The sequence below is a fragment of the Elephantulus edwardii genome, unplaced genomic scaffold, assembly GCF_000299155.1.
Source record: "Elephantulus edwardii isolate Elephantulus edwardi_28Jun2011 unplaced genomic scaffold, EleEdw1.0 scaffold00030, whole genome shotgun sequence".
NCBI classification, from domain to species: domain Eukaryota; kingdom Metazoa; phylum Chordata; class Mammalia; order Macroscelidea; family Macroscelididae; genus Elephantulus; species Elephantulus edwardii.
In genome coordinates, this window is record NW_006399780.1 from 5,581,526 (window position 1) to 5,593,743 (window position 12,218).

Here is a 12,218-nt window from a genome sequence, read left to right on the forward strand (position 1 = left end):
TCATTACCCACTAGGCCACCAGAGTTCCTTTAGTAGGCTACACATTAGCTAGATACATAATTTAAGGTTGGATATCACTTTATCTCAAATTGTAAATGTATTGTTGTTGTTGTTGTTGTTGTTATGTGCGGTCGAGTCGTTTGCAACTCATAGCGACCCTGTGTACAACAGCCCTAAACCCAGCTCTATCCTGTGCCAATCGCATTGCCTGACACACCCATCCCGATTACCCCAGTCACTGAATCAATCCACCTCATAGAGGGTCTTCCCCTCCTGCGCTGTCCCTCTACTCTACCCAGCACAATGTCCCTCTCCAAGGACCTGTCTCTCCTTACAACGTGTCCAAAGTATGTCAGAAGAAGCCCCAGACTCCTTGCCTCCAAGGAGTAGCCTGGTTTAACCCTATCTAGGATGAATCTGTTTGTTTCCTTGGCAGTCCATGGTACATTCAATACTCTTCCCAGCACCACAGCTCAAAGGCGTCAATTCTCCTTCTGTCCTCCCTAGTCATTGTCCAGCTCTCTGATGCATAACAAGTGATTGCAAAGACCATGGCCTGTATCAGGCACACCTTCGTCTCCAAAGAGACACCGTGTTGCTTTGAGTACTTTAGAGAGGCCTGCTGTTTCAGAAGTGGATGGCCAATCCTTCTTCCTAGAGGGTAAATGTATTACTACCTTGAATTATACCTTGTAATGTTATAGGGAGATCTGGTGGCCCAGTGGCAAGAAGATACACTGCAATCCACGGTTTGAGGCCACCAGCTGCTCCATGGGAAAAGGATGGACAAATTTCTCCTTCCATGCAATTAACTGATTCTGAAAACCCGCTGGAGGGTCAGCTATGGGTTGGTTCTGACTCAGTAGTACATTACAACAGTGGTGTTGTTATTGAGATACCATTCACCATTTTTATTCTTCATCGTTTGTATGTGATATGTATCTGTTTATCTGTTGAATTTATGTTGTTTCCTTTTTAACCTGTGTAAGGAATGTCAGGACAACTTGCTGTACATCCTGGACCAATTCTCTAATGTTTGCTATTACTCTATTAAATTGAGGTCAGGCTTACTGAGTTATAATTTACATGCAATAAAGTTGACCCTTCTGAACTGTGAAGCACTCTGAGATTTGATAGATAAGTAGCCATTTTTGTTGTTAATTGCCACTGAGTCAAGCATAACTCATAGAGACCCTATAAACAAAAGGCCTGAACCCTGTACTATAACTATCATCATTTCTCTACATTCATAGAGTTTCCAGAGGCATGTTGTTCAGGAAGTGGATGCCACTCCTGCTTCCTAACCTGAATCAATCTGGGACCACCCCCAAACACTGTCCATGATGGGTAACCATTATGGACATACCATTGGCACAGGGTTCAGCATCACAACAACCTTAAGTTACTTCAGTGCAACAAATTGACAGACCAGTGCTGTACCACTTAGAAGAATGTTCATCCCAAACACTACACCAGATCCAAGGACCACAGGCCTGAGGGACCTATCTCCTTTTAAAGCTGATAGAAACTATAAATATGGCATATCTTCTGATGGGGCCAGTTAAAGGGAATATGACCAGAAACTTTACATCTATCTGCCTTACATTTGTATAGCTGATGGCACATACTTGTTCAGCTCACATGGGAACTCAATTCCTTTAATGCATTCACATAATATAATTTTGGGATATGAGTGGACATTCTGAAATTCAGACCATCACAGTTTTCATATGTTGTTGTTGTTATGTGCCGTTGAGTTGCCTGGCACTCATAGTGACCCTATGTACAGTAGCCCTAAACCCTGGCCTATCCTGTGCCAATCTCACTGTCTCCAACACACCTACCCCAGTCACTGAATCAATCCACCTCCATGGTGGTATGTGAAATACTAGTGCCTTAGCTTCCAGCATGACGGCAGTATGTGAGCCAGCATAGTAAGCTTAGCTATCCTGGTTGAAGGTAAATGATGTCTCATTGTGATTTTGGTTGACATTTCTCTGATGACTTAAAGTTTTGAACATTGTTTCATGTGTTTGTTTTACCATTTCATTATCTCCTTTGGTAGTGTCTTTTTATGTCCTTTGCTCAATTTTTTATTTTTGTTATTCTAGAACTTTTAAATAGTATTTTAATACTAAACTCATATGGTGCACTCCTAACGGAAAGGGTAGTGCCTTTCTGCTGGTTTGAATCCCCCAGCTGCTCTGCAGGAGAAATATGGACTGTCTTCCTCCTATGAGTCCTTTCCAACTGGATGCCAAAGAGTTGATATTGGTTATATTGTTTCTGAAGATTTCCCGCCTCCCCAGGCTGTACGTTGTTTTTAAAACTCTTAATAAAATCTTCCTAGTGTTTTTATGTTTTATGAGATCCCAGTAGTCTATTTTATTTTCTACTGACTTTGCTTTTTTTTTTGTTTTTTTGTTTGTTTACTAGAGTATCATTGAACAAAACCGATCCCATCGCTTCTATGAGGGAGCACTCTTTGGCCCAGTGGGTGCTTAGGGAGTTGCACTGTGAACCCAAAGGCTTGTGGTTTGTAGGAGAAAGATGAACAGTCTCCTCCTATGTGATTTATAGCCTCTCAAAACTTGCTAGAGGTTCAACTCTCAGTCTGTTCTCACTTGGCAGTGAGGAGAAAGCTTTTATATGTTCTTCCAAGAACTTACATGGGTTTAGATTGAACAATGAGATCTTTCATCCACGTTGAATTAGTTTTTGTTATGTGGGATGTGGATCTTCATATTTCTAAAACTAATTCCGCCACCACCATCATCACTTGTTGAAGAAATTTCTCCAACCCAACTGAATGAACTTATTAGCTCCCTTGTGAAAAATCAACCGATGGTTGATATTTTTCCCTGGGCCTTCAAAATTTTTTATATCCCATGGAATTAGTTTAAAATGGTTAATTTTTGTCATGAAGTTAAAATCTTTTTTATTTAAATTGTAAAATGAACACTTTGTTGAGATAAAATTCACATATATAACTGTTTTTCACTTCTTAAAATGCCAAGTTTGGTGGCATTTAATACCTTTACAGAATTATACAACTACAACCCCTAGTTCTAATATATTTTCATCATCCTAAAAGGAAATCAGTGCCTATTAAGAAGTCACCCACATTTCCCCTTGTCCTACCACTTTGCATCTTTATGGAAATACATATTCTAAGTATTTCGTATAAATGGAATCACACAATATGTAACCTTTAATTTCTGGCATCTTTCATTTAATATAATGTTTTAAAGGCTTATCTTTACTGTAGTATGTATCAGTATTTCATTTGTTTTTATGACTGAAAAGAATGACATTGTTAGAGGTATGCTATGTTTTGTTTATCCATTTATTTATTGATAAGTTTGTTGATTTATTTGTTGTTTTCACCTTTGGATTTTGTAAATAACACTTCTATTAGATGAAGTTTTGTTTGAGTACTTGTTTTCATTGTGGATATTTCCTGGGCTTGGAATTGGTGAATCATATGGTATGTTTCATTAAAAAATAAATTTAGGTATCTCCAAAAAATGCTTTGCCATTGAGTCAGAATTGACTCATAGCTGACCCTTCAGTGGTTTTCAGAGACTATAAATCACATAGAAAGAGATAGTCCATCTTCCTTCTGAAGAGAATATTTTAGTAGATTTGAACCACAAAGGAGGTTAGCACCTTTGGTTTAGCAGCACAACCCCCTACAAACTACTCCACCAGAGTGTTGTTACTAGTATAACTCATGGTTAAGTTTAGGGTCACCAGGTTGCTCCTTGGAGGCAAGGATGGTGAATCTTGTGTCTCACGTATTTTGGGCATGTTGTCAGGAGAGTCCAGTCCTTGGAAAGACAACATGCAGAGGAAAGTAGAGGGTCAGAAAAAGGAGGAAGACCATCAACAAGATGGACTGACACAGTAACTTTAACATTGGACTTGAGCATCTCCAAGATTGTGAAGATGGCAAAAGATAGGGCCATAGGGTACTATGAGTCAGCTTGATGGCTCTTAACAACAGCAGCAATACAGGTTTTTGTCAAATAAATCATTACAGTTTATTACAGGTTGTTTCACTATTCTAAAAAAATCCCTTGGTCTCACTACTATTCTTCCTCTCTGCGTTTTACTGTCTTTTTAGTTTGAATGATAGTGTGGTAACAGGTCTTGCTTATATGCATATGGGTATTAGCACTCACAACATTTTATTCCAGAATGAATCTAGAAATGGTCTTTTCAACTATGAATATGACTCTTCTTTTTCTTATTTTTTCATTCCCTATGGATTAAAGTGTATGATTTGTATGATTCAAAATTGTCTGTGCCGATCCATCTAAGGTTGCCAGTGTGAACGTTTATGCGTTCCATTTAATTTTTAACAATGTCGAATTTTCCTCCATTCATGTTTTGCACATTCCATATTCCAGTTATTAGTGACTGTTTGCAACTGTTCCTTCTCATTTTGTATTTCCCTATATAGTCTAAGTGTGCTCTGTTACTTAAAGGTTTTTCAAAGATCTGTTATTTTGGAAGTGGGTGGCTAATCCTTTTTTTCTCTAGTCTGTTTGCTTTGGAAGCTCAAGCTTTAGTATAACTGACAAACATTTTATCCAAGAGAGCAGATGATTGACAAGCAGCCTTAAACGTTACTAAGCTGTTAAGAGCATTGATGTGCAAAGACACTTAAACATACAAAGGTACTTCCTCATGGCAAAAACTGAAAGGTAAATTCGGCCTTGATCCCCCTCCTTCAGCATATGTGCAGAGACATTTGACTGGAGGGGAATCACAACAAATGGTGGCTAACATTGAGAAGAATGGGATTCCCAGAACACTTTATGGTGCTTATGTGAAACGTGTATGAAGACCAGAAAACTGTTGTGTGAACAGAACAAGGGAGCACTGCGTGGTTCAAAATCAAGAAAGGAGTGTGTCAGGGATGTGCACTTTCCCCAAAAGTTGGCATTTTGAAGCAGCTACCCACATTGTAAGAGCAAGACAGACAGTCTCCTCTCATAAAGATTTGTAGCCTTGGAAACCTGATGGAGCATTGGTATGAGTTGGAACCTACTGCACGCCAGTGGATGGTGTTTTGTTTTGTTGGAATTGATGCTTTTGAGTTGTGGTGCTGGAGAAGAGTACTGATTATCCTGTGGACCGCCACAAGAATGAACAGTGTCTTGGAAATAGTGCGGTCAGAATCTCCTTGGAGGCAAACATGGTTAGAACTTGTTGCTAGGAGAGGCTATTCATCGGGAAGCGACATCATGCTTAGAAAAAAGGGAAGGTCTTTAAATGAGAAGACTCTGAGTGAGGTGGATTGGTACAGTGACTACAGCAGTGGGCTCAAGTGTGTCAGAGAAGATGAGGATGGCACAGGATAGAACAGCGTTCAGATCTGTTGTTTGTAGGGTCCCAGTGAGGCATACTGGACTTGACAGCACTTAACAACATTAAAACAAAACAAACTCCGTACCAATTGCCAGTGAGTGAGTTGATTTCTGCCTCATGACAAATCCACGTGTTAAGAATAGAACTGCTCCATTTATAACATACACACAAGCAGGTTGTCAGCTGTGGTGGTTCTGGCTGGGTTTGAGCCTCTAACCTTTGGGTTAGTAGTCAGTTGTAAACCACTATTGCCATCCAGGGACCTCTTTAACTTAACATCTAAAAGCTCATTGTCCATTTTTTAAAGGAATGGTAATGAATATTTATGTATCTGTAATTGGAATGAGAGTATGACTTCTGTTTGATTAAACATTGGTCAGAGGAACTCAAAGACCACTTTTTTAGAGCCCTGTATAGTTTGTTTACCTGGAATAAATTATGTGGGGACAGTAACCTGGAATCCACTTTTAATTTAAATTAGCATGTGTGGATGTCAGAGATTGGGCATACTTTTTGAAACTTTCTGGAAGCCCTGATGGCGTAGTCCATAGAGCTTTGTGCTGAGAGATCACTCTTCTCTGATGGTTCAAATCCAGTAGCTGCTCTGAGGGGGAAAAATTGCCATTCTTCTTCCATGTAATAATTTATAGCCTTGCAAGAGTAATGGAAGATCTGCTGTGAGTTGGTTCTGATTCAGCAGCAGTGAGTTTCAGAAAAAAAGTGATCCCAGGTGTTGCTGTTGTCCGTTGCTATCGAGTCAACTACAAGTCATAGTGACCCTGTGAACAACAGATCTGAATCTTGCCATGTCTGTCCTGCACCATCATCCAGCCCATCTCTGTCCTGCTCGAGCCCCTTGTGGCAGTCCCTGTGCCAATCCACGTGGTACCAGTAGGTGGCGCAGTTACAGTGGCCTTCACAATTGCGATGTCTCCATTCATTGTTTTAGGAGAATCAGCAGCTGGGCTAATGAGTGTCATTTATGTCAAATAAAGGCAATATTATTGAATCCTTGATGCTGTTGAGGTAGTTATTGTGTTGTAATAAACCTCAACTTGAACTTCCAGTTTGAATTGCCTTGAAAAATGCATCATTTTAAGCTTATATGGTGGAGTTGGTCCGGAAGTTGTTTTGCCTGAGTTCATTAATGTTGTCTGAGACTCATTTGAAGTGAATGTGGTCCAGAGTTTGTATATGAGGAACCTGTGTCTTGACAGTCTAGGAGACACATCTTAGTGCTTAAGATAGGAGACACTCTTCTTAGTGCTTAAGAAGTAAGTCTTGTTTTTTGTTTTTGTGTTGTGTGTGTGGGGTTTTTTTTTGTGTGTGTGTGGTTTTTTTTTTTAGATGGGATTGGTTTTATAACTGTTTTAAGACTTGCTCTGTTAGGTTTTGAACATTTAAAAATGTTTGGGTAAAATTATTTTCATGAAAACGCTAGGCCTTGCACTTAAATAATTGAAAAAATTTTAAAAAACTTACTCTTAAAGCATTAATGGAATACGAGTAATTATGAAAGTATGTTTATGTATTTTTTTTTCATTCTTTCTTAGTTATAGTAGTTGAAATCATATACATTTTTCTTGCCAGGAAAGGAATTATTCATTTCATATGTTAACACGAAACCTTTGAGACTTGGGACCCAGGTCTCTCAAGTTTCCTGTCCTAATTTTCTGCGTCTCCCAAGTTTCTGACAAAGTACAGTGTTAATCACGTTTCTGTCATCACTCATCGAGGTGGACAGCATACGCTTTCTCGCAGGTTTCCACCTCCACCTTACACACACCTGCAATCCAAGCTCATGGCCACTGAGTCGGTCTCCTCTAGTGATGGCTCTTCATCGTCTCTAAATCTTTATAAGAAGGCTCTGCCTATCTTCCTTGGAGCAGCTGGTAGATTCAAACCACTGACTTTCAGGTTAGATGTGCATCATAGCACGCTATGCCCCTTTGGCCCTTTACACAGCTTCTGGCTTTAGCAAGCTTTACTGTACTTGAAAGTGTTTTTCATGGAATTCTTAAAATGATCTTGCAGTGAGTTTTGCAGTTGAAACTATAATTTTTAGTTAATCAAAAGTCAGAGTCATTGCTGTGAAGTCAGAACCAACTCATGGCTGACCCTCGAGCCAGCTTTTCGGAAGCTGTAACTCACATTGGAAGAGATTGCCCATCTCCCTTGGAGCTGCTAGTGGATTCAAACTGCTTGTCTTTGGGTTGACAATGCAAATCCCTGCCTGCTAGGCTGTCAGAGCTCCCCGCTCAAAGTCATGTCATAATTTAATCTATCTTGTAATGGAAATGTCAACTTGACCTCCTTCCTCATAAAAAGGGTTATTTTTAGCATTTAAAAAAATAAATTTGAATTAAGTGTTAATCATTACTAATTTATGTTGCCAGGTGATACAATAAATGAAGTACAGTCTTCATCCTTAATAGTGACAAAAAGTCTTAGCAGTGGGCAAAAACTAGAGGAAGAGGCAGAACACTGTTGTCGATGGGGTGTGGGTTAAAGTGACCACTTGGAAGGCATGCTCGCAGTATTGTAGCACTGTGGTGGTTTAATCTGTAGCCTGCTGGGCTGCCCACCAAGAGGCTACGCTTGTCTCAGTTCGTATCCAGCAGCCAATCCACGGAAGGAAGATGGGCAGTCACCTGCAGTTGAGAGGTGAGACCTCTTGGAGGGTCAGTATGAGTCTGAACTGATGTGATGGTCATGAGTTGGCAGCATCATAGAATTTGAAAAATGCATGTACAGTGATTGTTTCCAGCAGCACATGCCCTAGAGAAACACATACATGTGCATCAAGAGGCATAGTTAAGGATATTCAATGTACTTTTCCCATATAATTGCCATTACTCTAATCTTTATGGATGAATCTTAAAAATAATGTAAATAGTGCTCTAAAATGTGTACACACATACCATTTCTGAATTTTTAAAGACACAAAGCAATAATACTTACATGTGCAGGGACACATATAATACTTAAAATAGACTGAGCATCCCATCAAGTTGTTAGCTGAAGCAGGGCAGGAGCTGAGGTTTGGGGGTAGGCATGGTGGAGCTAGGGACGAACATCTTGAAATTGGCATTGTTTTTTCTACTGCATAAGCCTGTTTTGGTTTTGTTTTTTTAAATAAACAATGCAAATGTGAAATGGCACTGGTTCCTTCTAGGTATATGGGAAGGAGGTTGTTTGTGTTGTTACTCTTTGCATTTGAAAGGTCTGTTTAAGAAAGTTTTTCAACAAATAAAAGAGAAGAAAAGGAAGAATGTATGGAAGTGCAAAGGACACTTGAATCATGCAAAGCTCAAACCGCACAAGATCCTGAGACCAGAACTGGATGAACCCTGGCTACCACTGCTGACAAAGGAATCACAGGTAGAGTGGGAGAATGGAGAACCAAATTTAACAACATACAATTGACCAGGCTTCACTGATCAGAAGACTCAAGGAATCCCAAGATTACCACCTCATCCGCCTATCAAACCTGAAACACAGCTCACCACCTTCAATAGGCTCAACCTGCAAGTTAATGATAGTCCAGAAGGTGCCCAGTAATACCAGGAAGTTACACTCTCCTTTGAATAACCAGCCACACAGGAATAAAGCCTAGATATTATATTATAAAAGATCATCTAAGAAGTATTAGAATGTTACATTGATAGAGAACTGCCAGAAGTTCAAGCCAGAAAAGGCCATGGCACCAGGAATATCATTGCTGATGTCAGGTGGATCTTGCCTAAAAGTAGAAGATACAAGAAGAATGTCTATTTGTGGTTTTCTTGTTTGTTTGTTGTTCCCCCCCCCCCCCAGAAACAGCCAATAGGATTTTAATGACAGGGCAAGGTCTGGGGTTAGTTCTTGTAGCCGCGGCTGGCTCTTCGGCCTCGGGCACGCTCGAACTTCGGGCCCTTGGAGCGGACGTAGGGTTTGGTGTGGCTGTGTGGGGTGCCTGGGGCCTTGCTGAAGTGCCTGTACACCTCGCGGCCCTTGCGCGGCCCGGACAGCAGCACGGTGCCGCAGCCCTTGGGCGAGTCCAGGGCCAGCTGGTCGAAGGTGAGGATCTTGCCTCCAGCCATGAGGATGCGGCTTCAGGCCCGGCTGCTCACGCGCAGAGCACACACCTTCAGCTTGGGAACCTCCTGAATTCGTACATCATCATCTGTTATGGTCCCAACCACCACAGCCGTCTTGTTTTCTCGGCCAGGAAGCTTCATCTTTCGGATCATCCAAGAAAGGGACAGCGGCGGCCGGTTGGTGCGGCTCATAAACAGTCTCTTCAGCACAACCTGGTTGAAGGTGTTCTGGCCAGGAACCTGTAGAGCTTGACCAACAGCCGGAGGTAGATGTCCTGGCTCTTGGGCTCTTTGCAGCGGACCTTTCTGTCCTTGTTGTGGTGAATGTCAGCTCCCATGATGGCGCCTCCTGCTCAGCCAGGTCTGGAAAGAAGGAACCCTATTTGTGTTTTATAAACTATGTAAAGGTATTTGACTTTGTGGATCATAACAAACTCTGCTTATCAATGAGAAGAATGGGAATTCTAAAACACTGAATTATGCTTATGTAAAATCTATACCTAGACCCAGAAGCTGTTTTGTGAACAGAGCGAAGGGAACACTGCATGCTTTTAAAGCAAGAAAGGTGTTCGTCAGGGCTCTATTCTCTCTCAATACCTATTCAGTCTGTATGCAGAGCAGATCATTTGAGAAGCTGAGCTTTATGCAGAGGAGTGCGCCATCAGGATTGGAGGAAGGCTCATCAACAACCTGCATTATGCAGATGACACTCTCTTGTTTGCTGAAAGTGAGTCCTGACAAGGACTGCAGCCTACAGTATGGATTATATTGCAGCATGATGGTAATTGATGAGGAAAGATTAAGATTGTCAGCTGTGTAATCTTGCTTTGGATCCACAGTCAACATCCTTGGTACCAACAGTCAGGAGATCAGAAGACAGAACATTGGGAAAGTCTGCTGTTATGCCATCTCCCTCAAGTCCTGAAGATCTGTGATGTCAGTTTAAAGTGTCCCTCATTCAAGACATACCTGCTATGCATCTGCAAGCTGGACTTGTGAATGAAGGTGACAGGAGAAGAATTGATGCCTTTGAGCTGTGATGTTGGAAAAGAGTGCCAAAAGAACAGACAGATATGACTTGGAGAAATACAACCAGAATGTTCCTCGAAGGCTTTGTCTCACATATTGTGGGCATGTTGTTGGAAAGGGACATCATACTTGGAAAGGTGGAGGATGGGCAAAGGAGACAAAGACCCTCATGGATTGATAAAATATCTATAGCAGTAGACTCACATGTATCGAGGAAGATAAGGACGAGGTAGGACAGATTTCAGCTCGGGTGTACTTGACTCAGTGGCAGTTAACAACAACAGAGCCCAGAAGGCAGGAAACGGGTAGGATAGAAAGAAAAGGGAAATGAGAATTCCGTGGAGGAAATGGGAAAAGTGTGATTACATTGTGTGTATTGTCATTAATGTTATACAACTAAATGTGTATATGGAAAACCAACTTGCTTTGTAAACTTTTGACTCAAATTGCGAGGAAAAATGTAAAAGTTTCTCAGTAAATAAAACAAAAACTTGGGGTCCTAACACCCAGTAGCCTAAAATACCAGAGATCATGGGACTTTCCCAGTCCTTATTTCCAGCACCTGGGTCTTCATCCTGTGTCCAAGATCCTGGGGTAATCCCCATGGACCAGATGGGTTTGAGAGGATGGGAGAGCAGTTAGTGTGCCTGTGTGGTGGGCAACTCTGTCCTGACTTCCTCCTAGAACCCCCTTATTGGTAAAGGCCTCCCAGATGTACAGCCACTGTGCACAGTGGACTTTGGAGACTGGAGGTTCTCTCTATTTGGATTTCTCTTTCCTCTTTGTTCTGTTCAAATGATTTTCTTCTGTCATCCTCATGTTGGTGCCTCTTACCCATCTCCTGCGACTTTGTCAGGCTGAGCTGTGGAGCTTTGAGCAGGTAAGGTACAGAAAATGAAACCTTGAGGTGTTTCACTTGGGACTTTCCAGGTTTATGCTTGTTTAGGCTGCTTCTTGCTTTATTCAGAGACACCTGCTCAGCAACCATCACTTAGTGGTTTAGAAACCCATTTTCCCTGGCTGGTGTGGAGTTCTGACTCTGGATGTGGATAGACACTAGGGACAGGGTGGTAGGTTGTCTTTATTCTCCTTGAACTACAGGAAGGGAACCTTTTCCTTTCTCTGAAGGCTTTATTATGTTGGCATCAACGAGAATGAAAGGGCCCCTTTAGACCAAGAGTGAGTGAGACCCTGGTTGAAACAGCAGATGGTGGTAGGAAGGCCAGCTGGCTGGTTTCTGGGCAAAGCAGATGGAAAGAAAGGGACTGTAATCAGGGGGTACAAATTGATCCCAAGAGCCGGCCCCTCTGCCCCTCCCTGCGGTCTCCGCCCCCACACTGTCTTCAGCTCCAGAGCCCTGCCTTGTGCTCAGCCCACTGCCAGAGGAGATTGGTCCCCACCACAGGGACAATGATCAGAATGTCAACTGCATTTTGTCATAGAAGACATGTATCTGTGGTTCGGGGTGGTATTTGCATTAGATCTTGGGTAGCTTTTTGTGCAGAGATCTGCATATTACTTTGTTGTTAAATTTTCCCAACTTCCGTGTATTTGATGTATGCATTTAAGTTTTGAAGTCTGAGTTGCCACTAAGAAATGTTGACTATAAAAATCTGTAAGCTTCTTAACTCATAGGAGGTTTTAGTCCTTTAGACAGTCTTTGAAAATGAAAGATTTATGATGAGGTAAACAAGATTAACCTTTTTTTTTGTTTGATTTTTGGAATCCATTTCT

The 12,218-nt window shown here is 41.5% G+C and overlaps 1 protein-coding gene and 1 pseudogene across 1 annotated transcript in view; one reads left to right on the forward strand and one right to left on the reverse strand.

The window, feature by feature from the left end:
• TFDP1 (transcription factor Dp-1) overlaps positions 1–12,218 on the forward strand; it is a gene marked incomplete at its 3' end in the record, with an annotated part of 75,784 nt that overhangs the window by 20,187 nt on the left and 43,379 nt on the right. The window lies entirely within an intron of this gene.
• Positions 9,234–9,793, reverse strand: LOC102862089 (annotated as a pseudogene).